Source organism: Arvicanthis niloticus, chromosome 8 (assembly GCF_011762505.2).
Source record: "Arvicanthis niloticus isolate mArvNil1 chromosome 8, mArvNil1.pat.X, whole genome shotgun sequence".
Lineage (NCBI taxonomy): Eukaryota > Metazoa > Chordata > Mammalia > Rodentia > Muridae > Arvicanthis > Arvicanthis niloticus.
In genome coordinates, this window is record NC_047665.1 from 40549597 (window position 1) to 40575879 (window position 26283).

General features: G+C 41.9%; 3 non-coding genes across 3 annotated transcripts; 1 reads left to right on the top strand and 2 right to left on the bottom strand.

Moving 5' to 3' along the window:
- Window positions 1–3549: 3549 nt before the first annotated feature.
- Trnaa-agc (transfer RNA alanine (anticodon AGC)) lies at window positions 3550–3621 on the bottom strand. Its single transcript has one exon. It is a non-coding gene; the product is annotated as a tRNA-Ala (tRNA).
- An 8596-nt stretch (window positions 3622–12217) lies between these two features.
- Trnaa-agc (transfer RNA alanine (anticodon AGC)) lies at window positions 12218–12289 on the bottom strand. Its single transcript has one exon. It is a non-coding gene; the product is annotated as a tRNA-Ala (tRNA).
- Window positions 12290–18614: 6325 nt separating this feature from the next.
- On the top strand, window positions 18615–18687 carry Trnar-ccg (transfer RNA arginine (anticodon CCG)). The gene has a single exon. It is a non-coding gene; the product is annotated as a tRNA-Arg (tRNA).
- Window positions 18688–26283: the final 7596 nt, after the last annotated feature.

Consider the following 26283-nt stretch of genomic DNA (forward strand, 5'->3'; position numbering starts at 1 on the left):
AGGACAGAAAGGGGGAAGAAGAGACGGGCGGGGAACACATGGGAACAGAGAAAGAGAAAGACGGGGGAGAGGGAGGGAGAGAAAAGAGGAGAGGGAGAGAGGAAGGAGAGATGGAGGGACACAAAGAGACAGAGGGAGAGGGAGAGGGAGGGAGAGAAAAGAGGAGAGGGAGAGAGGAAGGAGAGATGGAGGGACACAAAGAGACAGAGGGAGAGGGAGAGGGAGGGAGAGAAAAGAGGAGAGGGAGAGAGGAAGGAGAGATGGAGGGACACAAAGAGACAGAGGGAGAGGGAGAGGGAGGGAGGGAGAGAGAGAGAGAGGGGGGGAGGGAGAGAGAGAGAGAGAGAGAGAGAGAGAGAGAGAGAGAGAGAGAGGAGGTAGAGAGAGAAAGAGAGATTTTATAAGCAGCCCACTTGGTACAGCTGGGTTGCTAGGCCCTGGGAGGAGCCTAGTGGAATTGCCTATGAGGTAACATTTACTGCAAGTGAAAAAGATAAGAGCTTACTCATAGATTTGCTGAACTCCTATTTCAGAAATCTACAGATACTGAGTTTCACCCCAGTGAACTCTTATTAGCAAAGAGGTCTTTCCATCTTTACACCCAGCTCTCAGCCCAGGACTTGGAAGAGTTCCAGGGACATTGAGGCAGGTCATGAAAGGCAGTGTCTCCTTCCTTCATCCTGACATAGGCCCAGAGGCCACACAGTTGAGTCATCTGTGGGTCCACAGTGGGCTGACCTTTTATTGCCCTTGTTCTGGAAGACCACTAGGTTGCCTGGACCTGGAGAAGAAGCAAGATGACATTTCTGCTTTCTGAGTGTTTCATTCCAGATTTTTCTCTTTGACAGTGAAGACAGTGATAGTGGACACTGAACTACAACACCCACTGGCAGGGAACGATTCAGAAACCTTTCTGACTAGTTACCACCTTTATATTCTGTGATGTGTTTTAGAGTTAAAACAAACTCCCTTTGTGTTCTTAAACTTCCTATAGTGTGTATTCTTAGGCATAGCTATACCAGCTTTAAAGATGGAGGAAGGGAAAAGGAGGAAAAAAGGAAGGAGAGAAGAATGTTCTTGATGTACAGTCAGCTGGTGAACAGCTTACCTCCAAACTTCTGGCCATTTGTTATACCATCTGTTCTCTAAAGGAACAGTATGAGTGTGTGTGTGTACATGTGCGTGTGTGTGTGTTTATGTGCACACACACCAGAACACACTCACACAGAGACATATATAGGCTATGGTCTGAGTAGTCCAGCAATGGTTGTCTCCTAATGGTAAGCCCAAGAGTATAGCAGTTGTTCAGTCCATGAGACTGGATGTCTCAGCAGTACCAATCTGGTGCTGGAGTCCCAGAAGATTCCTGGAGAGACGCTGGTCTTCAGTCTGCACTGGTCTCCAGAAGAAGTAGGTTCTAATACCATAGAAGCAATGCTTCAGCAACAGAACAGACGAACTTGCCAGGAACTGTGACAAGCAAACAAAAAGCAAAAGCTCTCATATTCCCTGTCCTCTTCTGTGGACTGACACCAGGAGAAGCTCAGATTTAGAGTGTCAGATGCTTGACGTTCAGTTGATTCCAGATGCGGTCATGTTAACAATCACTCCTGCTATAGGAAACTAAGAGACCGTGTACATACATCATCTACTCTACTGCCTAGATGGCTTTGTGGCTCATATGGTCTATCTTAGTTTTGTTGCTGTGATAAAACCATGACCAAGAGTAACTTGGAAAAAAAAGGGTTTATGACATCTTAGAAGTTAGACTCCATCATAACAGGAATCAAGGGCAGGAACTCAAGCAGAGACTATGTAGGAACCAGTTACTGGCTTGCTCCACTTACTTTTTAGTCTTGTTTTGTTTTTTAGAGACAAGGTTTCTCTGTGTACCCCTGGCCCAGAACTCTATAGATACACCAGGCTGGCCTTAAACTCACTGAGTTCACTTGCCTCTGCTTCCCACGTGTTGGGATTAAAGACATGTGCCATCACTACCCAGTTTGAGCTTACTTTATTACAGAACCCAAGACCTTTTGCCCAGGGCTGGCAGTGCTGACAATGGACTGGACCTTCCAACATCAATCATTAATCAAGAAAGTGCCCCAGCCACTTGCTTATGGCCAGTCTGATGGAGGCAATTACTCAACTGAGAGCTCCTGCTTCCCAAGTCACTTTTCCATCAACTTAAAAAACTTAACCAGCACAAGGTCCAAATTGTGTAGGTTTAAAATAAACATATCATGTGTTGACTTTTCAAGACAGGGTTTCTCTGTGTAGCCCTGGCTGTCCTGGAACTCACTCTGTAGACCAGGCTGGTCTCAAACTCAGAATCAGCCTGCCTCCCAAGTGCTGAGATTAAAAGTGTGCACCACCACTGCCCCGGCCCGTGTTGCCTTCTTTTGTGAGCAGGAAATGAAAACCTCGGGGAACTGAGTGTTTCTTTGCGAGGGTGTGGGAGGTATCAGGAGCCTGCACTCAGCAGCTAGGCACCCAAACCATCTCAAAGGCAGTATTCAAGATCCTTCCAGAACTATTTTGTTGTAGTCTTTGGGTCCGTTGGAAACCGGGGACTTCCCAAAACCTGCTTCATCCTTCAGTCCATATTTTCATTGCAGTTGCAAAAGATTTTAAATTTAAATTTAAATTTTAAATTTAAATTTAAAGGATAAATTTATAATTTATCCTTTATAGCTTAAAAGTGTTTATATGAACACTCTTGAATTGTAGAGAGAACAAAAGCAACAAACACAGATTTTTATCTTATTTAAAAATAGAAAACAAAGACACAAATGTTCTGGTTTACAAGTTAGCAGTCTTTACTGCGATATAAAAAGAAAATATATATCACTTATTCAACTATGTACAGTGATTCAGAACTTAAAAACATCTTAATAACACGAAGTGAGAAAACAAAACAGGAGCAGGAAGGTTATTCAGAAGTAGAAATACATAATTTCTATCTTCTTAATCTCTATAAGTACATTCAAACGGATGCCTCTTTAGCTTTAATGTGGAAGCGATCGGCCTGGACTACCATTTAAAATGCCGTTCTAATTTTTGTACACTGCCCGCCCAGATAGCGATTTCTCACCAGGGTCTAGACACCGGCCCTCCCACAGACGGCGCTGCTGTCTCAGATGAATGTATTCCAGGGAATTATCTGAGAACAAACCAGGAACCCACGTGCCGAACTGCAGGGTGATGCGGTAAAAACAGCTCTTTCAACAGGAAAACTTTGGAGAAACTGTGCCATTCTCCTGTTAAATCATTGATCCTTTCCTTTCCTGGAAATGAAGGTAGATGGTGACGTCACCTTCAGAATCTGAACCTTGCAGTTTCGGACTGGGAGAACCACTATTCCTAACTGCATCTTCAGATTCTCCATCTCCTTCTAATTATACGGCTTTGAGACGGTAGCGGCAGTGAACTCAAGGTTTGCAGTTTGCCCCGCAGCATTAATATTCTATGAAAGCGTTTGGCTTTCTGAGTAAGGAAAAGTGTAAATTCGTGGAGAAAAGCGAGAAAGCCACAGAGGCTTGAAAACACTGGAGGTGCCGGGGATTGAACCCGGGGCCTCGTGCATGCTAAGCACGCGCTCTACCACTGAGCTACACCCCCGACGCAGTTGGACTCAGGGGAATACATTCAAGACAGAAATCTGATTTTTGCTAGGTTTTGAAAGTATCGTGAATACAAGCCTAAAACCACAATTATTTTTGAGAACCAAGCCAGAACCCGGAATCTGCCCATTGTAGTGCACCGCGCTCCCGGGTCTGGATCAACACCTTTCGCAGCTCTGGGTCCTGTGTGCGTGGATCCACCTCGTTGAACCCGTGAAAAAGCCAGGATGAATACTTTCAGTCCGTCTTTATTCCCCTCTTGCCCGCTGCCTAATTTTAAATAGTTGCAGAGCCCGGAACGATGCACCTCCTCTGAAATCCCGCGTTTGGAAGGTGGAGACAGTAGGATTACCTAGAATTGCAGGACAAGCTAGAACAATACCGTGAGACTCTGTTTCCAAAACTGAAAAATGAGAGAGAGACAGAGAGAGAGAGAGAGAGAGAGAGAGAGAGAGAGAGAGAGAGAGAGAGAGAGAGAGAGAGAGAGGGAGGGAGGGAGGGAGGGAGGGAGGGAGGGAGGGAGGGAGGGAGGGAGGGAGAGAGAGAGAGAGAGAGAGAGAGAGAGGAAGAGAAAATACTAAAGGTGTTTTTTCAGATTGAAAGTTGTGACTCCGGATGATAAATTAATGTGAACAAAGGATATAGGTATATATAATTATGTGATCATAGAATAATTATGGATCATAGATCACATAGAAAAGTGAGCTCTTTGAAGGAAGGGAGAGGACCAGCCAGCAGGTGGAGCAATGGAGAAGGGGGTGAATTATATGAAAATGCAATAACAACCCTAATTAGTGTGCTGACATAAAATTAATAATAGTAATATTAAAAGTATAGTTATGTATTTTTCTCATTTCTCCTCTTAAATGATTTATAATGCAACTGTATAAAGATATGCATGGTTGAGAATATAACACAGGGCTGAAATAAGTGTGTGCTACATTTGCCAATGACAGTACAATGGATGTCACCAGAGCAAGGCAGTATTGGGCTAAGAAAGTGACAGGTACTAAGTCAATTAATTATACCAATATAATTTTTACTTTACAACTGATAGACGCAATGTGTATCACATTAATATCAGAAGAGCAGAAAGCCTAGAACTTTGTAGGTGTGACTTTCCCGTATATATCTGGAGTTAAATTTTCATAAAACAAGGTAATCTCCATACGTGAACTTGTATAGTGTAAACTATATAAATAAGCCATCTAAATGAAAGGTTTAAAATAAAGTTGTGAATATATCATTAATGAAATCTAAATGCTACATTACAAAGTATTCACTTACTGTTAAAAAAAAGATTTGAAGAATAAAATAGATATGGGATGTAGAAAACCAAAAGGAAAAATGATGGCACAAACTCAACTATTCCAGAAATATTAAATATGAATGAATTAAACAATCCAATTAAAAGGCATAGACTGTAGGCGTGGATTTTAACATCATGCTCCAAGTGAGTGACACCAGCAAGATGGTGGAATTTAAAAGTCCTGGACCCATCTTCTCCCATGGAAATGTGAGGTTAACAACAATGTATAGACAATACCCCCTGAAAATTCTAGAAATTAATTAAAAGTTTCCTGCCTTTTCCAGGTTCATTTAGAGGCTATTATTTTCTGTATTCCATAGTTTTAGATTAAATGTACTAAAAGTTAATAATAATACGCTGGGTGGTGGTGGAGCACTCCTTTAACCATAATACTCAGAAGGCAGAGTCCAGTGGATCTTTGAGTTCAAGATCAACCTGTTTTACAGAGCAAGTTCCAAGATAGCCTCGGACTACAAAAAAAAAAGAAAAAAAAAAAAAAAAGCCCTCTCTTGGAAAAAACCAAAGAATGCTGGATATGGATATTGTAAATACAACTCGATGATTATAGTACATCACTGCTTTTCTCTATCTGGTTCTTACACTCATTCAAAAATCAAAAGCACGAGAAGCCCAGTGTAGTGACTCCTGCCTTCAGCATTTGGGAGGCAAAGACTGGTATATCTCTGTGACTTCAAGGCCAGGCTGGTATACACAGTGAGTTCTAGGACAGCCAGGGCTACATGATAGAGAGAAACTGTCTCAAAACAAACAAGAACACACAAACAAAAGTCCAACCAACCAACAACAGCAACAAAGCAAAACCACACACACAAAAACCAAAAAGCCCAAAAGCAAGGTTATGTATGACACATCCTTCTTTGGATTATACATGGCATTAAAAAAAAATTGTACCTCACTGTCTTGTGTTTTCTTTAAGGCTTAACTGAGAACTTGCAAAGCCACATATTTAACACTATGTACACAGGTAATATTAATTTATTATATTATCATATACATGTAGTTTGGACTTGGGTCTCTTATTAAGGTGGTGTTGCAGATCACCATTCTATAAATAAAACAGCTATTGTCTTCATCAGACCAGCTGTGTCTGCTTATAAAGGATCAGCACAGCTGTTCTTGTTGATTGTTAATGTTCTTTATAGAAGGAGCGGGTATGCACAGTCAATGGACCTTGACCTAAATATCCAACCACTGTTCCCAGCTAATGTTTTGCAGCTCAACTCTAATTGCATAGGGCCTTGACCTCTTGGGGAGGAGATAGGGTAAATATAATAGGGAAGACTACAGAGAAGGGGGATCCACCTATGCAGATGTGGGGAAGCCATCTATCATTTATACTAGGTGAAAACTTTCCAGTGTGGCTACTTTTGGGTCACCCATCCCTCACTTATGCCCTGAAAGTAAGCCCAATAAATGTATTGATCCTCCAGACACCAGCCAAGGGCATCCTTTCCTCCCTACACCTGGCCATCACACAGATCAAACTACCAATACACTTTTGGAGTTTTTTCTATAAGTCCACTAGAGGGATACCCTAAAAGTCATTCCAGCCATAAGAAGCTCAATTGGTCATCACCTTAATGTTGTAATGGCAGTTAGGGTTACCTCTTTTGGTGTGGGATAAGGAATGGGAAAAACAAGGGATAGAAATTGGTTAGACAGTTTAGGGTTAAAAGAATACAAAGAAAAGTAAACAATTTCTTTCTTGGATAAAAGTAAAAACTATGCTTGGGACTCTTGGCAGCCTCATCCTTGCCTCAGAACAAATATACCAAAAGTGTTTTGGGTGCCCTGATCTCTGATCTAGTTCCTAAGCAATTCTAAGATTAAGGATGACACACATTAAATCATGATTAAGCCATCCCTTATAATAAAGTTTTAGTGGAAACTACAAATGAGTAAGGTATTTACACTAACAAGGAATCATATTTCCTAAATTTTCTTTCCCCTTTGTTATCCATTCTAAAAGACCTGTGTCAGCTCTCTAGGTCTCAGGCGAAGTCAGAACAAGCCAAGGGATGAGAAGGAGCCAGAAGATTAGTATAGACTGCCAGAGTTAGTTTGAGGCCAAGCAGAGGAATTAGGTCAGAAGCTGAGAGAAACCAGTTTGAATCAGTGAGCTTGGAGGAGAGTTTGGGCCAGAACAGCTGAGTTGAACTAGCCAGCCAGAGATAAGAAAGAACTAGAAAGGGTGAGTGTATTCAGCAGTAAGCTTCTGAGATGACAATTACATCTGGAGAATAAAAGTTACCTTTACACTAACTCTTCCCAAATAGTTCCATGAAGTGGGAATTTCTGGTTTTGTTGGAGAGTCAATTGTGTCCTGCGATGTTTTTCTGGAAACTGTCTAACGAGAGGATGTTTTTTGAGAACAGACATTTGGTGTTTCTCTGGAAGTTGCCTGATGAAAGGGCATGAGATGTTTTGTTGGAGCAGATGCTTGAGAGACCAGCCATGTTTGGAAATAATATAAGTATAGCACAACAGACAGTAGATGACACTCTTGTATTGGTTTGCCTTAAAACTCTTTGCTGGTCATTGTTGGGCTTTGCTGATGCTGGTCTTTGCTGATGATGCTCTTGCATTGGTTTGCCTTGCTTTCTCCTCTGAAGATTGCTTGTCATGACTCATAGAGAGAAATTGCCTTGCTTTCTCCTCTGAAGATTGCTTGTCATGACTCATAGAGAGAAATACACCCGGGTGGTGGTGGTGTACGCCTTTAATCCCAGCACTTGGGAGGCAGAGGCAGGCGGACTTCTGAGTTCGAGGCCAGCCTGGTCTACAGAGTGAGTTCCAGGACAGCCAGGACTACACAGAGAAACTCTGTCTCGAAAAACCAAAAAAAAAAAAAAAAAAAAAAAAAAAAAAAAAAAAAAAGGAGAGAGAGAGAGAGAGAGAGAGAGAGAAAGAGAGAGAGAGAGAGAGAGAGAGAGAGAGAAAGAGAGAGAGAGAGAGAGAAATACACCAAAGAACATTTGGTGGTATTCCTGCTGCTCCTTGCTTCCAAGGACTCATGCCCATATCTGGAGCCTCACAGTTTCTTCTGGACTGAGCTGCTAGTACTGATTTATATTTGGTGTTTTGCTAGTAGACTGGACTGCTGACAATGAAGATTGGAATTACCTCCAACTATTTCTAAACATGTCCACAATCTCTATTTCCTATTAACCATTCTTTCCCCCTACCTTTGGTGGGTGGTGGGTAAGAAGGAAGGTTGAAGCATTAAAGAACCATAGTTAAAGTAGGTTTTGAAAACTGGAAGCCTGTTTTGAAAACAGTTCCACCAGCAGAGAACCAAGTATTTCAAACATACGAGCCTGTGGGGACCATTCTCACTTAAATCACCACAGTGAGGAATATTTTGGTTTATTAGAAAAAATATTAACATATAAAAAATAAACGAGTGGCTGGAGAACTGGTTCAACAGGAGCTCCTGTTTGGCAATCACAAAGACTGTAGTTCACATTTCAGCACCCATTTAAGAAGCCAGACACCTCCCATGTACCTGTAACCCAGTTCTGAGCAGGACAGAAACAGGAAGATCACTGGCTTGCTAGCTTCCAATGTCAGCAAAAAAAAAGTGGAGCCCAAGGTTGCGGGAGAGAGACCCTGGCTCAAAGGATTAGTAAAAGTGATAGAGAGAATACCCACATTACACATATATACTTACATAGACGCACACACTTCAGAATTAATTTGATTGTGAATGTCGACAGCTATTCTAAAATCAGAGCTTTTGAAGGTAAACTAAATATTCATTATAAGGAAAAATATCAGCCTGCCAACATCATATGTAATATGTAATTACTCTTGCTCTCTCTTGCTAGAAAAACATTTCTAAAAGCTCTCTAGATAGCTCATGGATTTTCCAACCGAAGTCAGAAAAGCTGCTATAAAAAATTCTTAGATTTTCTAGAAAAAAAAAAGAATCTAAAAGAGCTGTGTTTGTTCTCCAGAGGTCTTGAGATAGCTCAGCTCTTGCTAGGAAGAAATTCTAAATAATAATAATAATAATAATAATAATAATAATAATAATAATAATAACAATAACAATAATAATTTCTTAAAAAAACAAAAACAAAACTCTCTGCTGGCTCATCTCATGCAGACCAAAAAGCCCCGTCTTTTATTTACATATCAGTTCAGTCATCTACTCCAGATTTCCTCCTGACCACCTCATAAATCAGCCTCTCATGACCTTATCCCTTGATTCTTAGAAGAAGATAGCAAGCAAATTTTTTTTTAACATTGCAAAAGAATTTCGAGGTCTGCCTGCCTTTGTTAAGCGCAGGCAAAGCTGGGTGGGACCTGGCCCTGAAATTGCCATTCCTACCATGCTTAGGCTTGGACCCGGAGCTAAACTCTGCCTTTGTAAGCATAAATATAAAGCTTACCTGGGTAGGATCTTGTCCTGAGATCACCTAAATTTCCTTATCTCATTCCTTAGTATCGTTCTGACAAGCTGGCTCATAGTACAGCTGCCTCGTTCCTTTAGATTTGTGAAGCTCTTTATATAATTCGTATTGATTGCATCCTTATAGTTTGCATAGTTGAGAAATTACATATTTTTGAACTCATGTTTCCAGAGTTCTTTCCCACAGCCTTAAGGGTTGTCCTGAAAGTCTCAGCATTTACTATTTTGCTGGGACATAGACACACCCTTGACTCCTGGATTTGTGCCCTCTCTAATTATCATGGAGTCATTAATGTTAACAGAGAGAACATTCCTCAAAGGAAGAGCATGAATGTATGTGCATTATTATACAAACAAGCCTTATGCCCACAGCAACCACCAATACTTGTGGAGACTTATGCCCTGCTGGCCCTGTTCCAGGGACAAGAACCATGTGATTCTACCCCTTACATCAACAAGCATCCTGGGGGTGGTAACGCATGCCTTTAGTCCCAGCACCTGGAAGGCATAGGCAGGAAAATTTCTATGAGTTTGAGGCCAGTCTGGTCTACAGAGTTAGTTACAGAATAGCCAGGGCTACACAGAGAAACCTTGTCTCAAAAAAAAAAAAAAAAAAAGTATACTTTCTCATTAAAATAAACAAACAAAAACACTAGTCTCAAAAAAGTTGTGAGAAAAGTTTTTTTTTTATTTCTGTTTATCCTATTATGGGTGGCTAACCTGCCAAGGCCAATATTTCATATATAAATGTCTCTCAATTTGTTTGTAAAACTTTTTTTTTTTCCCCATTGTTGTATATGACAGCATCTCACTAACTAACTCTGGCTGGCCTCGAACTTACAAAGATCTGCCTGACTTTGTTTTCCAAGTGCTGGGACTAAAGGCTCCACACCAAGCCCAACTTTTGTTTTGTTTTGTTGTTTTGTTTTGTTTTGACAAGGACTCTCATAGCTCAGATTGGCTGTGCACTCAGTATGTGTCTGAAGATGACCTAGAACTTGATCCTAGCTAGCCTCCATCTTCCAAGTATGAGCACTGGAAGTTTGACAACACACCTGTTTGAAAATGTTGACTTTGTTTTAGGCTCTGACTACCTGACCTTGGCTAACCTGGATTTTGATATGTAGAACAGGCTGACTATGAACTCATAAGAAATCTGCCTCTACTTTCTGAATATTGGGCTTAAAGACATGCACCATCACATGAAGTTAATGTTGCTTGAGTACTTTGAACTCTTAGAGGTCAAAGTCAGCCAGTTCCAGAACAGCCAGGGCTATACAGAGAAACCCTGTCTCAACAGACCAAAACAAAAATAACAGCAACAAAGAAGATACAAATATTAAATAACAACAAAATAAAAACAAATCTCTTTTATAATATTTATTTTTTAATTATTCATATATGTGTATTTGTGTGCATGAGACTGATCTCCTTGGAGTTGGAGTTACAGGCAGATTAGGTCTTCTGAAAGAGCAGTAGGTACCTGTAAGTCTGAGCCTTCTCTCAAGCCCTTAGATTGGTCAGTAGGCATTTCAACCCTCCGAAACTGATTTTTTTTTTTTTCAACTGCCCTATAAGGGCCCTCAAGAATCTTTTAAGTTCCTATTTTTCCCCTAAATCTCCCGAGGTTCCTCATGCTGCCTGGAGCAAATGTTTCAATTGGGAAGGAGTGCTTCAATTCCAAGGAATATTCTCTACAACACTGAATATCTGTGGTTTGAAGTCAGCTTGGTCTACACAGTAAATTCCAGGACAGCCAGGACTAACTACATAGCAAAACCCTGTCTTATAAAAAATAAAATCATTAATTAATTAAAAGAAAACAAGCAAACAAACAAGCTGGGCAGTGGTGTTCCTGGATCTCCAAGTTAGAGGCCAGTCGAATCCAAAGAGGGAGTTCCAGGACAGCTAGGGCTACACCGGAAAAACCCTGTAAAGAGGGCTGCCTTCCCACGTCAGCCTTCCAAGGCCAAGGCGGAGCTCTCTTCAGAGGTACGAAACTGGGGGTAACCCATGCCTTAAACGTTGGTGTCCCTCATCCAGACAGGAGTGGTTCTTTGCCAGTGTTGTGCTTGACCTTTGCAAGTGTGTCGTGAAGAACTCACACATGCATATATAAGGCTCTTTTTTTTTTCTTTTCCCCACGAGACGCGGGAGAAGGAGGGCGGGAGCGAACAGGATTCGAACAGAGAGAGGGAGAGAGAGAGAGAGAGAGAGAACCCGCGCCCTTTGTTTGTTTGTTTGTTTGTTTGTTTTTTATGAGGCTCTTAAAAATGTGAGAAGGAAGCAGATAGGGAGTGAAGAAGGTGTGTTTTCCGATTCCCTTCTTTAACGCGGGCTTTAAACAATTTGACCAAGTCCTACTTCAAGCCAGACTCAGAGGCTTGCTTACAATTATTTAGTACACCAAGAACCTTATCTGTATTCGAACATACCATTATACTTTTTTAAGTAACTTGAATGCACATAAAATATAAAAGTGAAGGATAACAGGAACGGGATGGAGGACCACCGGGGGAAGGGGAAGTTACCGTGGGAGGAGTGGAAAAATTGGAAAGTTTCCAATTTCCCACCGCGCTTTCTTCCCTCGCTCCATCCCTCCGGGCCTCCAGTCTTTGCTATTTCCTGCCTGGCCCCAGCATCTGTCCTTTGTTTTTCTGTATCAGCTCATTTTGCCATGCTGTATTTTGGATTGAAATGCCTCGATAGAAGAAGAAGAAGAAAAAAAAAAAAAAAAAAAAAGACAGAGTAGACGGACTTTGTCTTCCTTGCTCTCGATTTCTGTACCGGTGAATTGAAACGTAGAGTTGAAAAAAAAGAGAGAGAACTATATCACCACCCCTTGAAAACTGGAGGTGCCGGGGATTGAACCCGGGGCCTCGTGCATGCTAAGCACGCGCTCTACCACTGAGCTACACCCCCTCACGTAGAGCAGTTTACAAAATATTCTTATGACTGCATGTTGCCACTCCAGCCGTCAGGTGCTTTGCCATTTACGATGTATATTGAATATCATGTCTCAGCTATTGAGTAGAAGACGTGATAGTCAAAGAAAAAGATAATAAGGTGATCTGAAAAGTCTGGATCCCTGCCCAGGGACCTCCTATGAACTTTCAGCTGTTCCAGAGAGGTGGCTGGATGGTGACCCCTGCTGTGGGAGGTGGCAGATACTGCAGTGTGATGCTGAAAGATGAAAAGAACAAAGCAAACCGGGGGAAAGCTGTGAATTGGTGGGGCAGCTGGGTGTGGGCTCTTGTAAAGCAGCTGGGTGGCTCCAGCCCAAGGCACTGAGCCCCCCCCTCCACCCCCCCTCCAAGTCCCCACAGCAAGTCTCCAGGAAAAAGACGCTAAAATGGTTCTACCTACACAGCCCTCCTTGCTCGGCACTGTCAGAGGCCTGGAGCTCCTCCACTCCTTGGTGCAAGCATAAGCGCTCGCTCAGCCTTGGCTTAATAGTCGAAATGGGGTTGAGGATATAATTCAGTGAAATAAATCAGGATCTTGGGGGGGGGGGAGGGGATAAGATAGGAGAGGAGAAAGACCGGAAAGAAGAGGGGAGACCTGAGAGTGGGGGGAAAAAAAAAGCAAGAGTATTTATTAGACAGGGTTCTCTAGCGGAACAGAAACAATAGGATGTATATATTAGATTGGCCTAAACGGCCTTGGCTGGGTAGTCCAACAGCAGGTATTATCTACACGCTGGAAAAGCTGGGAAAAAAAAAGAAGAAAAAGAAGAAAAATGCTGAAAAGTAAATAGTTGTTCAGTCCATAAAACTGGAAGTATTAACTTTCCCAACGCAGTGCTGAAAGCCGGCAGTTCCCTAAGAATCGCTGGTTTTGAGTTCATTTTGGAAGTCGAAGTCTGGTGACACCAGAGAACCTCAGCGGTAGAGACAGTCACACTTCCTCCAACGGAATCCGAGGTGTCCAGTGCACACTCCTTTTTCTTGGACTTCTGTATCTGGTGTTGCTCTTTAGGAAAATGAGGTCCAGAGGCATGTCTCCACCGCGACAAACCACTCCTGTTGAGAATGAAGACAACTGAGAATCTACCCAGAGGATGGTCAGCTCCTCTCCCTTGGGGAAGATGCATCCCCACAGCTCCATTGTGGTGTCTGTAAGCTCTAGTGTGAATGATACTTTTTTGGATCTGTAATGATCCCAGTACATAAAAGTTTCTTATTAATGGGGAGAAGGGCCCAGATAAGTACCTTGATGATCAGACAGCTTAGCGCACAGACCAAGGTAAGAAATGCTGTGGAGAATGACCGAGTTTCTAACTCCTTGGTGATGAGGACATTCACGTGGTGATGTGACAGTGAATAGGTCATTTGGAGTGCAAGAAATCTCCTCCTTAGGTCGAGTCTCAAAGAACCAAAAGGGGAAATAACCCAGTAAAACAAACCTGAGAGAGAGAGAGAGAGAGAGAGAGAGAGAGAGAGAGAGAGAGAGAGAGAGAGAGAGAGAGAGGTTCCCCAAGACAGGGGTGGGGGTGGGGAAACCAACTTTTCTGGCTGGTCCAGAGATTTCCCCAACCAGCTTCAGTACTCTCTGTCCTGACTAAGGAGAGAGCAAACAATGAGAAATAGACCTTCAAAATGTAACTCCATAGCCTCCCTCCCTGGGCATGGGATTCACCTTTCCTTCCTTCTTGTCATGGTTTCCTCAGAGAACTTGGAAGACTTTAGATCAGGTTTGGGGAAAGGGAGGACAGCAGCCTCTTGGTATGGCATTACTTATGAATGGGGGGGGGGGGGGGAGAACATGACTGCTCCTGGTATGGTGGAGGAGAAAGTGTGTGGAAGAGCATAGCCAGAGGCAGACACATCTGGCAGAGTCCAGTGTGGTCATGACCCAGTACCATATGGGGAGAGGTGGAGGGGAAGGAAGAGAGGGGAAACAAGTACAGCCGTCAGGAGGTCAAAAGAGCAGGTAACAAAATTATATAGGGAAGGCAAGGGTAGCCCAGCTCTTGGCTGGAGAGTTCAGGGTAGAGGGCGAGCGGGGTATACCAGGCATACCCTATTACAGGTAGGGACTGAGGGATGCTCAGTAGCTGAACTGGCCATGAGAACTAGGAGGTCAGGTCCACTTTGATGTTAAATAGGCACCTAAGCCACTTGTCCCTGGTTTAAAACTTAATGCCATAGACCTTAGTCCCGAGGCAGTGGCTTTACTAACTGTATTGAAATGCCACACAAGGCCAGAAGCTTTATATCAGGACTACTAACTCTTTTTAACAAGTTAATTTCTAAGGGACTCCAGTCACAAAATTGTTTGCTGTCAATCCATGCCATGCTTGTGTGGGACAAAATGGTATCAAGGTCATGTTCTCCTTTCCAGTTTGTCCATCACCTCTCCAGGAAAGAAGGCCCTCTATGTGCACTGGGCATGTCTCCCCATCCCTTCCACTTCATGGGTTTCTTTCTCAGCCAGAGTTTATAGTTAGGAGCCAAAGAGAGAGAGATCAAACAAGATCCAGGTGATGTTGCTTTGGCTGGCACAGTTAAAATTGATGCAAAGATGAATGGGCTCCCTTCCACTGGGTTCAGACCATTGGGTTTTTTTCTTCTGTTCTCTTTGTTTTTGTTGCTTTGGTTTTTCTGCATTTTTATACTAAACTACAGAAATTATACCAGACGTCCAAGGTAGATTTTTGTTTTAACTCTGGTGATTGTTTTGCATGATGTATTTACTGGTGACCAGAGAAAACAATTTTTCCAGCCATGTGCCTCCAGCACTAGCTATCTATGAATGGGAGCTAACAAGCTGAACTATCTAGACTGGGAAGCCCATGTAAATTTACAAAGACCAGGGGAAACTTGGGAAGGCACAGCCCAACCAAGACTCAAGGGACAGAATACCTAATGTTAGATGCACAGCTGCTGGAGTGCTAAAGGGCGGAAGAATGGATTTTTTTTTTTTTTTTTTAAAGTAAAGAAGGATTTACAAATGGAAATTAAGATGAGGCCAGACATGGTATTGTATACCTTTTATCCCAGCAGCTGAGAAGCAGAGGCAGGCAGATCTTTATGAGTTTGAGGTCAGCCTAATCTACAGAGTGAGTTTCAGGACATCCAGGACTATGGTGAGACCCTGTTGATAAATTAATTAATTAATTAACAAATAAGGAAATAAATGAATGTTAGATGATTTTTTATAATAGAAAAGAAAGCTGGAAAGTTTAAGCAAGTTACAAAGTTCTAAGAAAGTTATATAAAAAATGTAAAAGGTGAGACTTTATGTATGTAAAACCTGTACTTAAGATGGTGGTATACACCATTAATCCCAACACATGGGAGGCAGAGACAGGCAGATATTTGGGTGAGGCCAACCTGGTCTACATAGTGAGCTAAAGAATAGCCAGAGATACAAAAAGAAATCCTATCTTGAAAAACAAAAACAAAACAATAAAAAGAGTTATTGGTCTGATTTTCATAATTACAAGGACTGGCTTAAAGAACAAAAAGTATGCCTAATTAAAATTTATTTAAAAGTGCTTGGTTTGTGCCCCCAGATATATCTAAATATCACACAGTAGTTAAAAGTACTGGGCTGCTGTAAATGACTTTCTGTGTATTCAATAACCATATGTGGAAGACTATACTGACATGGACAGAAAGATTACAAACAGGATAGTATGTTGTCCTCCAAGGTCAACTAGGTCTCAGAGAATGGTAGGCCATCTCCAGAAGTGTTCTGTAACTTTAGGAAGTTGCATGTTATCTTGCTCAGGGAGGTCATAGGGACCGCACCAAGTAAGTGTATTGTAACCAGTCTACAAAGAGAAAGGTCAACATTTTTCTTCAGTGCATCAAATCAAAGCCATAGCCAAGTGAGAGCTTTGATTTATCCTCACACAAATGAAACAAGGACTAGCTTAAGGATGCTAAAGGAGCAGAGGTTCCTGTAAAAACCAAGTGACTGTCAAGTGGCCTTGATAGTACAAAAGACAAAAGTAATTCATTTTGGTCACCAGAATGGTCTTAAACACCCAGCAGGGAAGGGTAACCAAAGATTAAAATGATTGGTATGTTTTCTTAGCAACCCAAGGGGTCAATCATACTCCCCAAACTTTAGACCTAAAGCTATAGACTTATTCAGACAGCTATTTCTCATTAATGATATTCTTCTTGATAAGAAAATTGCTGCCCAGACATAAGAATCCATACCTTGGCTTCTATACTTTCTTCACAGGGGGTGGGGGAGAGGGATGTAGGCAACTTGAAGAAGGAAAGGATTTGTAGGAAGGATAAATGGGCCTCAGGAAAACAGGTTTGAACAACAGCATTTAAAAAAGTCTATCTGGATGTGTGGACTTCCAGCCTCCTATAAAATGAGTTAATCCACGCTTGAGGGCAACTGTTAATTTTAGTTTGGAAGATTAGGTTTTGGGTAAATAAGGACAATTCAGAGAAAGCGCCTCCCTGCACTTACTGTTTCCTAATGAGCTCCTGATCCATCCCTACCTTGAGCTTTTCAACATATTAACTTTAAACATTATTGAGAAAAGAAGAACAGGGAAGCTTGGGTAGAAAAAGAAAGTCTAAGAGCAAATACCAGCTCCCTGTACAGGAATTCAAGGCCATGAAGGAAGGGTGTGTATGCGGAAGAGCTGGAGGGAACGGTGTTTTAGAAAACAGTGCAGGTATGTGGACAGTCAGGACAGCTAAGGAAGAGCAGAGACAGGACTGTTCTTACCCATGGCTAAAATGTATGAACAATTTGATTTTTATTCACCAAGCTTCATGGCTCTTGTTTTATTTCTGCAAGAGTGGCAGGGAGAGATCTATAAAAAATTAATTCTAACTGTCTTAGGGTTACCATTACTTTGATGAGACACCATGACCAAAGCTACTCTGGGTGGTTTTAGCTTACACTTCCACACTGTAGTCCATCGCCAAAGGAAGTCAGGACAGGAACTCAAACAGGGCAGAAGCCTGGAGGTAGGAGCTGATGCAGATGGTGCAGGAGTGCTGCTTGCTGGCTTGTTCTTCTTCTCTTGCTGAGTCTGCTTTCTTATAAACACCAGGCCAGGGAATGGCAGCACCCACCCACATGGGCTGGGCACTCCCCAGTCAATTGCTGATTAACGGGGGGGGGGGGGGGGGGGGGGGGGGTTGTTAAGAGAAAAATGAGAGGTTCTCTCCTTTCAGATGACTCTAGCCTGTGTTGAGTTGATATAAAACTAACCACAGAATATTTAGTTTGCGTTTATACATTCTACCAAATACCAGTTTTCTCCAAAGAAAGAAATGAACATGACCACCCAAAAATAATGGGTGTCTTTGAAAGAGAAGGAAGTTGTGATGATGCCTGTACCCTCAATTAGGAGACAGAAGCAGGAGGCTTGAGGCTATAACTTAGTATGAGTTACACAGAGGAACTTTGCCTTTTATTTATTTATTCATTCATTTATTTAAAGTAAATTGATGTGAGTTGCAAAGTAATAAATGAGGAAGGTATCCTTTGTATGTTTACTGCACTCAGCACAATTGTAATGTGTCCTGAAATTTTCAATTTCTAGTTACAGGGGACTCTCAAAAGTCTGTGGGTTGGTCAACCAACTGCTCGTTAAAATATCCAAAGAAAAATAAAAACTCAGGAAGCCTCTTAGATCAAAATAAATTCATGCCTGAGCACTGTGTTGAATCCACCAGCCTGGGATTGCAGCTAAAGAGGTGATAACTTGAGAATCTGAAGATAGAATGCTCTTTGCTTTTGTACATTGCTGTTTTGCTTTGTTTGGGGGCCAGGATCTCCTGTAACCCAGAAGTGCCAGAATTTGAGGATAATCGTGAGCTTTTGGTTCCCTCGCCTCCACCTACCAATGATTTCATTCTCTCCATCCTTCCTAAACTGACTTTGCAATCTTACTATTTTTCCAGTTTTATGCCAACTTCACACTTTCACACAGCTTTCTTTAAAGCTCGCCGGCTGCGGATCCTCTCTGATTCCCACCTTCCAAACATTAGTACACCTCCCTCCCTCCTTTGCAGCACAAGGTCCCCTGAGTTCTGGCTGCACATCTTTGTGGTTCTCGGGTCATAGAAAATTTAGCAGCGTTCACACGAAGGACCATTGTTTACAGCTCCTCAAATCTACGTTTTAGAAGTCTTTGTAAATTTTGATTCTAAATTAGAAACTTTTGTGTTATGCTAAATTTTTGTTATCTCTATGGGGAAGCCCCACCCATATCTGGTTACATTTCCTTTGACTCTTACGTGTTTACCCCTCCCCGCCACTTGGCCGCGTGGCCTAATGGATAAGGCGTCTGATTCCGGATCAGAAGATTGAGGGTTCGAGTCCCTTCGTGGTCGGTGTGCTTTTTTTTACATTTTTCTTGTTTCGTTCGTGTATTCATTTTCCGGGAATTTAAAATATATTTTCCTTCGTGTAGGTCTTGTAACTATGGCATGGCTGCATAGTGCATGGCTCGTGTTTAGAGAATTCTTGTTTAACTGTGTACCTGGGGGGGTTTACTGTGTACTATACAAACAAAACGTCAAAATTAGACCAAGGTTTCCTAAATAAGATCCGAATAAGGACTCTAAAATACTAACACGGAAGGAAGACATCTCACCTGTCCTTAACTTTGCACAAAGAACTACAGTCAACTAAGGAATGCTGAGAGCAGGAGAACTAGTCTTCCTCAGGGAAGACCCCTATTGGTCATCCAATGTCAAGTGGTCAGCCCTGAAATATGCATAAAAGCAGCATTATAGGGAGTGAGTAGCTTGTACTTTATGTATTTAGAAGCATGCGTGTGCATGTGTGTGAAACAAAGAAACGGAGGCTATGAATTTGTCCAGGGGTGAGTGGAGGAATACATGGGAGGAGCTGGAGGGAGGAAAGAAAAAGGAAAATAGATGTAATTATATTTTAATTTAAAAATACAACTACTATAGATTTTCAAGGATCTCCTTTCCCGTGACCACAGCAATGAAAAACAAAACAAAACAAACAAACAAACAAAACAACAACAACAACAACAAAAAAAACCTGAGGTGTTGGTTGGGGGATGAAGGATTAAAATCTTTGTAGTCTGCTGTAAGAAAGAGCTAAGGTAGTTCATTGAGCCACCAGAGACCTTAGGTTTGATTCTCAGATAGCCCAGGATATCCTGGAACTCACTAGCTAGACCTCAAACTCATAGAAATCTACTTGCCTCTGCCTCCTCCAGGCTGAGATTAAAGGCATGCACCAAATTCATACTTCTTTTTTTTTTTTTTTTTTTTTTTTTTTTTTTTTTTTTTTTTTTTTTTTGGAGACAGGGTCTCATTCTGCAGGCCAATCTGGCAATCCTGCCTCAGCCTCCCGAGTTCTGGGACTACATGCCTGAACCAATGTATCTGTTCTACATTGTATAATGTTTAAATGAGTTCAAACATTCTATGTCTTCCATCATTGATCATTTATTTATGGTGAAAACATTCAAACGTCTTTATTCTTTATTCCTCATCTCTAGCTATGATATAGTCGGCAGGCTGCTGGACCACTGGGCTTGGATCTAACCCGCCTTCGTGCTTACTGGGCCACTCATCTCCTCCTTTTATCTTCTAGATTGTCCCAGACTCAAGAACTACTATTCCGTTACCAATTTCTAAGAGTTCAATATTTTATATTCAATATATGAATGAAATCATATGGTATTTATCTTTCTGTGTCTGCCTTATTTTACTTAATAGAATGGTATTGACTAGAGACATAGCTTGAGTACTACATTGCAAGGCTTTGGGTTTTCCTGACAGCACTGCTAAATAAAGAGAAGGAGGAAAAGGAGGAAATAAAAGAGTGGAGATCTTCTCCTATCCATATTGTTGCAAATGACAAAGACCAAAGACTTTTTATGACTGCACAGGATTCCTCGATATCTTATATATCACATTTTCTTCACCCACTCATCACTTAGTGTTTCCATGAATTGACTATAGCCAAATGCTGCGATCTCTTGAACATACTGATTTCATTTCCTTTGGCAATATACCCAGCTAGAGGATTGCTTAGTCTAATATTAGTTTAATGTAGTTTTTGAAATGGCTCTCTTTAAGTTGTCCAAGATGATCTCAAATTCCAAAGCTCATGTGATTTTCCTGACGCAGTCTCCTGAGTAGCTGGAGTAACAGGCTCACAGCCACCCACTGAGCTCCTTTATCTTGAGGAGCCTCCACCCTGTTCTCCACAATGTTCATGTGCATGCCCACCAACAGTATGGCTCAGGAGAGCCTCCCTGGGTTCTCACCAACACTTGTAAGGACTCCCTGGGTTCTCACCAACACTTGTAAGCACTTGTCATTTCAATCACAGACATTCTTATTGAGGTGAGTGACATTTTACTATGGACTTTGCTCTTCTTTTTGTTGGCTCTTTTGTTATTTTTGAAACAGGATTGGGTTTTGAAACACTGGCTGGTCTGAAAATCCTGCAGTAGTCTCTTTGGGGCTAGGTTACAGACTTGGGCCACCACACATTAGGATTTTGACTTTCATTTCCTTGATAGTTAGTAATGTTGAATATTTTTCTATATATCTCTTGATAAGTATAAATCTAACAAAATGTTTAATATCCATATACATAAAACTATAAAACTCCAATGGGAGAAAACAAATAAGTACTAAATTTATTGAGGATTTTTCCCAGCTTGACCACCTGCACCCCACCCAGGCTGCAAACTCAGCATCTGGAACACACAGATCCGTGGAAGCAGCCTCCAGAAAGAAAAATATGCTATTTCTTTCCATTTCCTTCTGCTCATAATCTCCTCCTCTCTTCTAGACAAGATCTTCCCTAACCCAGCAGTAATAAGACTTTCAAGCATGCATGATAATCCCTAGGGATGGAACCAAAATTCACACTACTGGACCTCACCCAGAATTCAGATTCTAAAGCTCTAAAGTAAGGCCACCCTAGTTAGGGTTTCTATTGCTGTGATCAACACCATGACCAAATCAACTAGAGAGGAAAGGGTTTATTTCAGCTTACAGTTGTAGGCAACATGAAGGGCAAGAAATCAAGGCAAGAAATTGAAACAGAGGCCAGGGAAGAATGCCACATACTGCATTCTCTCTCACTGCTTGCCCAGCCTGCTTTCTACTACTACCCTGGGCCACCTGTCTGGTGGTGGCCCTGCCCACAGTGGGCTGGACCCTTCCACAGCAGTCATTAATCAAGAAAATGTCACACACACACACCCTAACTGGCACAGGGTTCTTGGTGAAGAGAAACGTTGGCATAATTTTGAATTCTTGATGTTAATATATTAGGTTCTTTTTCTGTTTACATTCTACATTTTGATATTGAAATTTTCTTTATTAAATGATAGTAATAAAAGTCAGGTATGGAGCTAGGCAGTGGTATCGCATACCTTTAATCTCAGCACTCAGGAGGCAGAGGCAGGTGGATTTCTGAGAGGTTTAAGGCCAGCCTAGTTTATAGAGTAAGTTCCAAGTTACACAGAAAAACTGTCTCAAAAAAGAAAAGAAAAGAAAAGAAAAAAGAGAGAGAAGCTAACTATAGTATCACACACTAGTAAAGTATTCTAGAGGCCAAGGATTGTGATCCATATGGAATCAATGCATTCCATTAGACAGGAATGAGGTCTCCCTTCTATGCAGTGTGAGGACAGAGCAAGAGGTTGACTATCTACCCATCTACCCCACAAGGGACTGAATCCACAGGAACTGTCTTCAGCTTTTGCACCACCAGAGCTGGGGAAGATTAATTTCCGTTGTTAAGTTACTCAGGCCTTCAGGTCCTGGGCAGGAACTGCTCCAGCAGCGGCAGGATCTTTGGCCCTTTGCTGTGCATCCCACTGTCAGCATGGAATAGTGCTGGACACCTCTTGATGCCTGATGTCTCTTGATGTCAGAGCTAGGAAAACTCTCCCCAGTGTGAAATTATTTCCCCAATGATGCTGATTTCCTGTTTCTCAATACATCTTTTTTCCACCTTTAGGGTCACAAATCCTGGCTTGGCTTTGTGGTCTTCTGAGTGGGATCCACAAGGAATGCCTTAAACCCTTCCCGTTGAGGCATTTCCCTTGACGCCCTTTTTGGTGTGCAAAATAGAAAACTCTACCACTTGTAACGATGAAGGGAAACCCAGACCAAGTGCATCCTAACAGGAAACAACTTAAGAAACTATCATATTAGAAGCTGTGGCAAATAAATAAATAATCTATATGCTGTCGAATGATGATTTTCAGACTGATATATTGCAAAAAAAAAAAAAAAAAAAAAAAGTCTGTAAGATACAACACAGGCAACTCCCTGAATAAAAAGTCTTGCCTTCCCTATTTTCAAAAAATTAACTACTCTTTTCTATGTCATATCCATCATTTGTGCAGGAAATTTCACTTCTATGTCTATCTCTAACAACGACAACAACCAAACAAAAACTTGATCTCACCCTGTTAATATAACAACTTTCCCTTTAACGTAGTCCCTCCTTTCCCCCATACACACACCCAGAATGTAGGTAAGTGGTTTTTACAAACATATGGGGAAGAGGAAAAAGTCTGAAGACAAAGCAGCCAGGCTGGTCTAGAACTCAGGAGGAACTGTCCCTAAGCTTCCCAGGTGTCAGCCACCACGTGCAGTATGTAACAATATTGCAACAGGTTGACAAGAAAAAACCAAATAATGTGTGTCCGAGTTAACTTCGAAAAAGAAAAAAACTGAGCGGAGAGGAAAAAGATCTTGCTTAAAGTTCTTTGCTGCAACACATTCTTTTCCAGGACCTAGAGAAATGGCAGGGACCAAGTCTGGTCCAGGTCAGGGTTGAGATGAGTTCGGCTGTGCAGAATCTGCCTCAAGGTCACAGGCCTTGCGTCCCTCCTAAGTTCAGTGCCGGAGTCACTACGCCCCCGAAGCCCAAGCCCACCTCGCCTCACTCGCCAAACCAGACAGCAATTCCCGGTTTTCAAGCCGATGAGCTCCGGAAGAAGGAGGAAAAATTAATTTCCTCCTGAGGAGACGCAACGATCTTGGGGTCGATTTACACGTCAAAGGCCAAGGCTACTTCCAGACCCTCTCTAGCACGCAGGAGGTCTTAGTGACTTTCCTCACTTTAGCTCCCTGCACCAGGACTCCAGAGTTAACCTTTTATTTTTGCTTCTCTTGACAGCTTTGGAGACTTACTGGCGTCTTGGTATTTTTCTAGCAGTGTCACAAACGCTTTGTGACGTTTGTAGATGTTTGTAGGCATCTTTGTGTTGCGAACAGAAACAAGGCACCAAAATTAAAAATTCTGCAAGACTGATTGGGGCCATGAAGAGCTGGAATATTGCGCATCGGCAGCCAAATTATCTTGGGCTATTTTTATACTTTGAAATACCCATCTATTGTCTACTTACGTGTGTTACTTAACATGTATATTTGATACCTTTTTTTTTTTTTTTTTTTTTGCAATATACAGATTGAACCCCTAGCTTCTATTAACACAAACCCACCAACCCAAAGGCTAAGAATGTCAACTGATAGCCTTAGATAACTAAAGATTCCCTGTCCTGTGGCAACCTACTTACCTGATGTTGCCGTCAGTGTTTGGTTGTTGTTATTTGTGTTCTTGTTTTTAGACAATCTCACTATGTATTCCTAACAAATGTATGACTCCATGTGTAGATCAAGCTGGCCTTGAACCCACAGATATTACCTGACTGCCTCCTGAGTTCTGAGATTAAAGGTGTGTCCACCTTGCCCAGTCACCAGTAAGTGCCTGTGTTTAAGAAGCATTCATTTTTCTTTTATGTAGGTGAGTATTTTGCCTGCACTATGTGTGTACAGTGCCTATAGAGGTCAGAAGAAGGCATTGAATCTCCTGGAACTGGTGTTGGGAACCAACAAAGGGACACTCTCCTAGACCCCATAAAGGGAGGGACATATAACACTGTGATGGTGACAACCCCACCCACCTTCACTGAACCACTAGGTACGTGCATGAAAGAAGTGAAAAACCAAGAACCTTTGGCTATCCCTGGGGCTTCAGCTCAGAACAAATACCATACAGTATAGTCCCCAATGCTTTACACAGCTACTCTGTGTTCTGTCCTTTTGTCCATCCTTTCATCCATCCATCCATCCATCCATCCATCCATCCATCCATCTGTCTGTCTGTCTGGTCCAGTCCTGGGCCTCACCTTGATAGTTCTCTCTCTCAGTGGTTCACCTTTGCTGACCCAGGCTGAATGGACGATTAGAGCTTTACACATGTAGAGTTAAAATAGTGCAGACCCAGAGCCAGGTTATCTGGCACAATTTTTAGTTCCATTTATTCCCCACCCACCCACCACAACCGCCTATCAGATAGTTCCTTTGGCTTATTCTTTTTTCAGACCCTTAGCTTCCATGGGCCTTGAAGACAGACAGCACCTGCAACCTAGAGCAGATTTCCATGCTTTGCTAAATATGAGCAGACTACCTGATGTCCCCCACCAGGATTATTTGGTAAATGCCTTAATTTATTACTTTCTATGTCCTATAAGTAAAAAAAAAAAAAAAAAAAAAAAAAAAAAAAAATACAACTTTTTGCATAACCCAAATCCATGTTCCTGAGCCCTGGCCAATCATATTTGGCCCAAGAATAAATTATCTTTTATTTGAGGGATGTTTTTCATTTAGAAAGGAAAATCAGAATGACTTTGTATACTTCAGCTAACAAAACAACTGAGCTTGTGAACTGCTATGAAGTAAATTTGGACATAATGTTATGTTGTTGTTTGTTTTAATCTAGGAGCTAACATTGGGTAGTTGTAGCATTTGGGAAAGTATCTGAAGAAAAGAGATTTAAAAACAAGGCATCACCCTCCACCTCCACTCCACCACTTGAAAATACTTCACTTTTCAAAGTGGGAGGTTGGGGGTGGGGCTAGTCATCCCACAAGCATTGTGAAAGCTCTTCCGAAGGTAATCAGGTTCTGTTCTAGGAATATGAGCATACAAAAAAAAAAAAAAATACATCCAAACATATAAAGACAAGAAACCGTGTACTCTAGAAGAGATCCTGAGAGGAATTTAAGATCTTTCTTTTACATGATCTGTTTGTTTCTTTTTCTGAAAAAAAAAAAAAAAAGTTTTTGGAGTCAAAATATGCAGATCATGCAGGATTCCATAGTAGGGTTGAAAGGGAAAGGGAGAAAGAAAGAAAGAGGGAAAGAGGGACAGAAAGACAAAATGAAGGACGCGAACAGCAAGAACTCGTGTATAGCAAACTGAACAAATTTCCAGAAATTTTCTATTTCTATTGAACGTTCTATAACAGTGACAAAACAGACTGTATTCATTCTACTGATTTACAAGATAGCTCCTATATAAGGAAAAACGAAATAAATGCTCAACTTACGACCCAACAAATACTGAGTGAAAACAAACCAAACCAAACCAAACCAAACCAAACCAAACCAAACCAAACCAAACCAAACCAAACCAAACCAAACCAAACCAAACCAAACCAAACCAAACCAAACCAAACCAAACCAAACCAAACCAAACCAACAACAAAACCCACCAAGTAGTTGATGACACAGGTGCTTGTAGAGAAAGTACTGTCTAAAACAGGGCGAGCTGCTAGCACGGATTCTGTTTGGCCTGGAAGGAGGAGTTTGGACTAAGGCGGAGAAATGATTACTTATCGCGGCCCGCAAGGAGGCGCTGTGGAGGCCGCAGTGCTTCAGGGTTGCGGCACCCGTGGGCTAGGCGCGTGGCCAACAGCGGCGGTGTAGGCGTTATCCGCTGACCAGACCTCCAGGACCCGCCGCTCAGTTTTCTTCGCGGTCCGCAGTCGTCTCCGCAGGCCGACAACAAGGCAGAGCGAATCTCGCGTCCTCAAAACCATAGCCGTGCTTCCGCTTCTATGGTTGGGGTCGGCTGCTCCTATTAGAGAAATTTTCAAAATCAATTTTTAAAACTATGCGGTTTGAT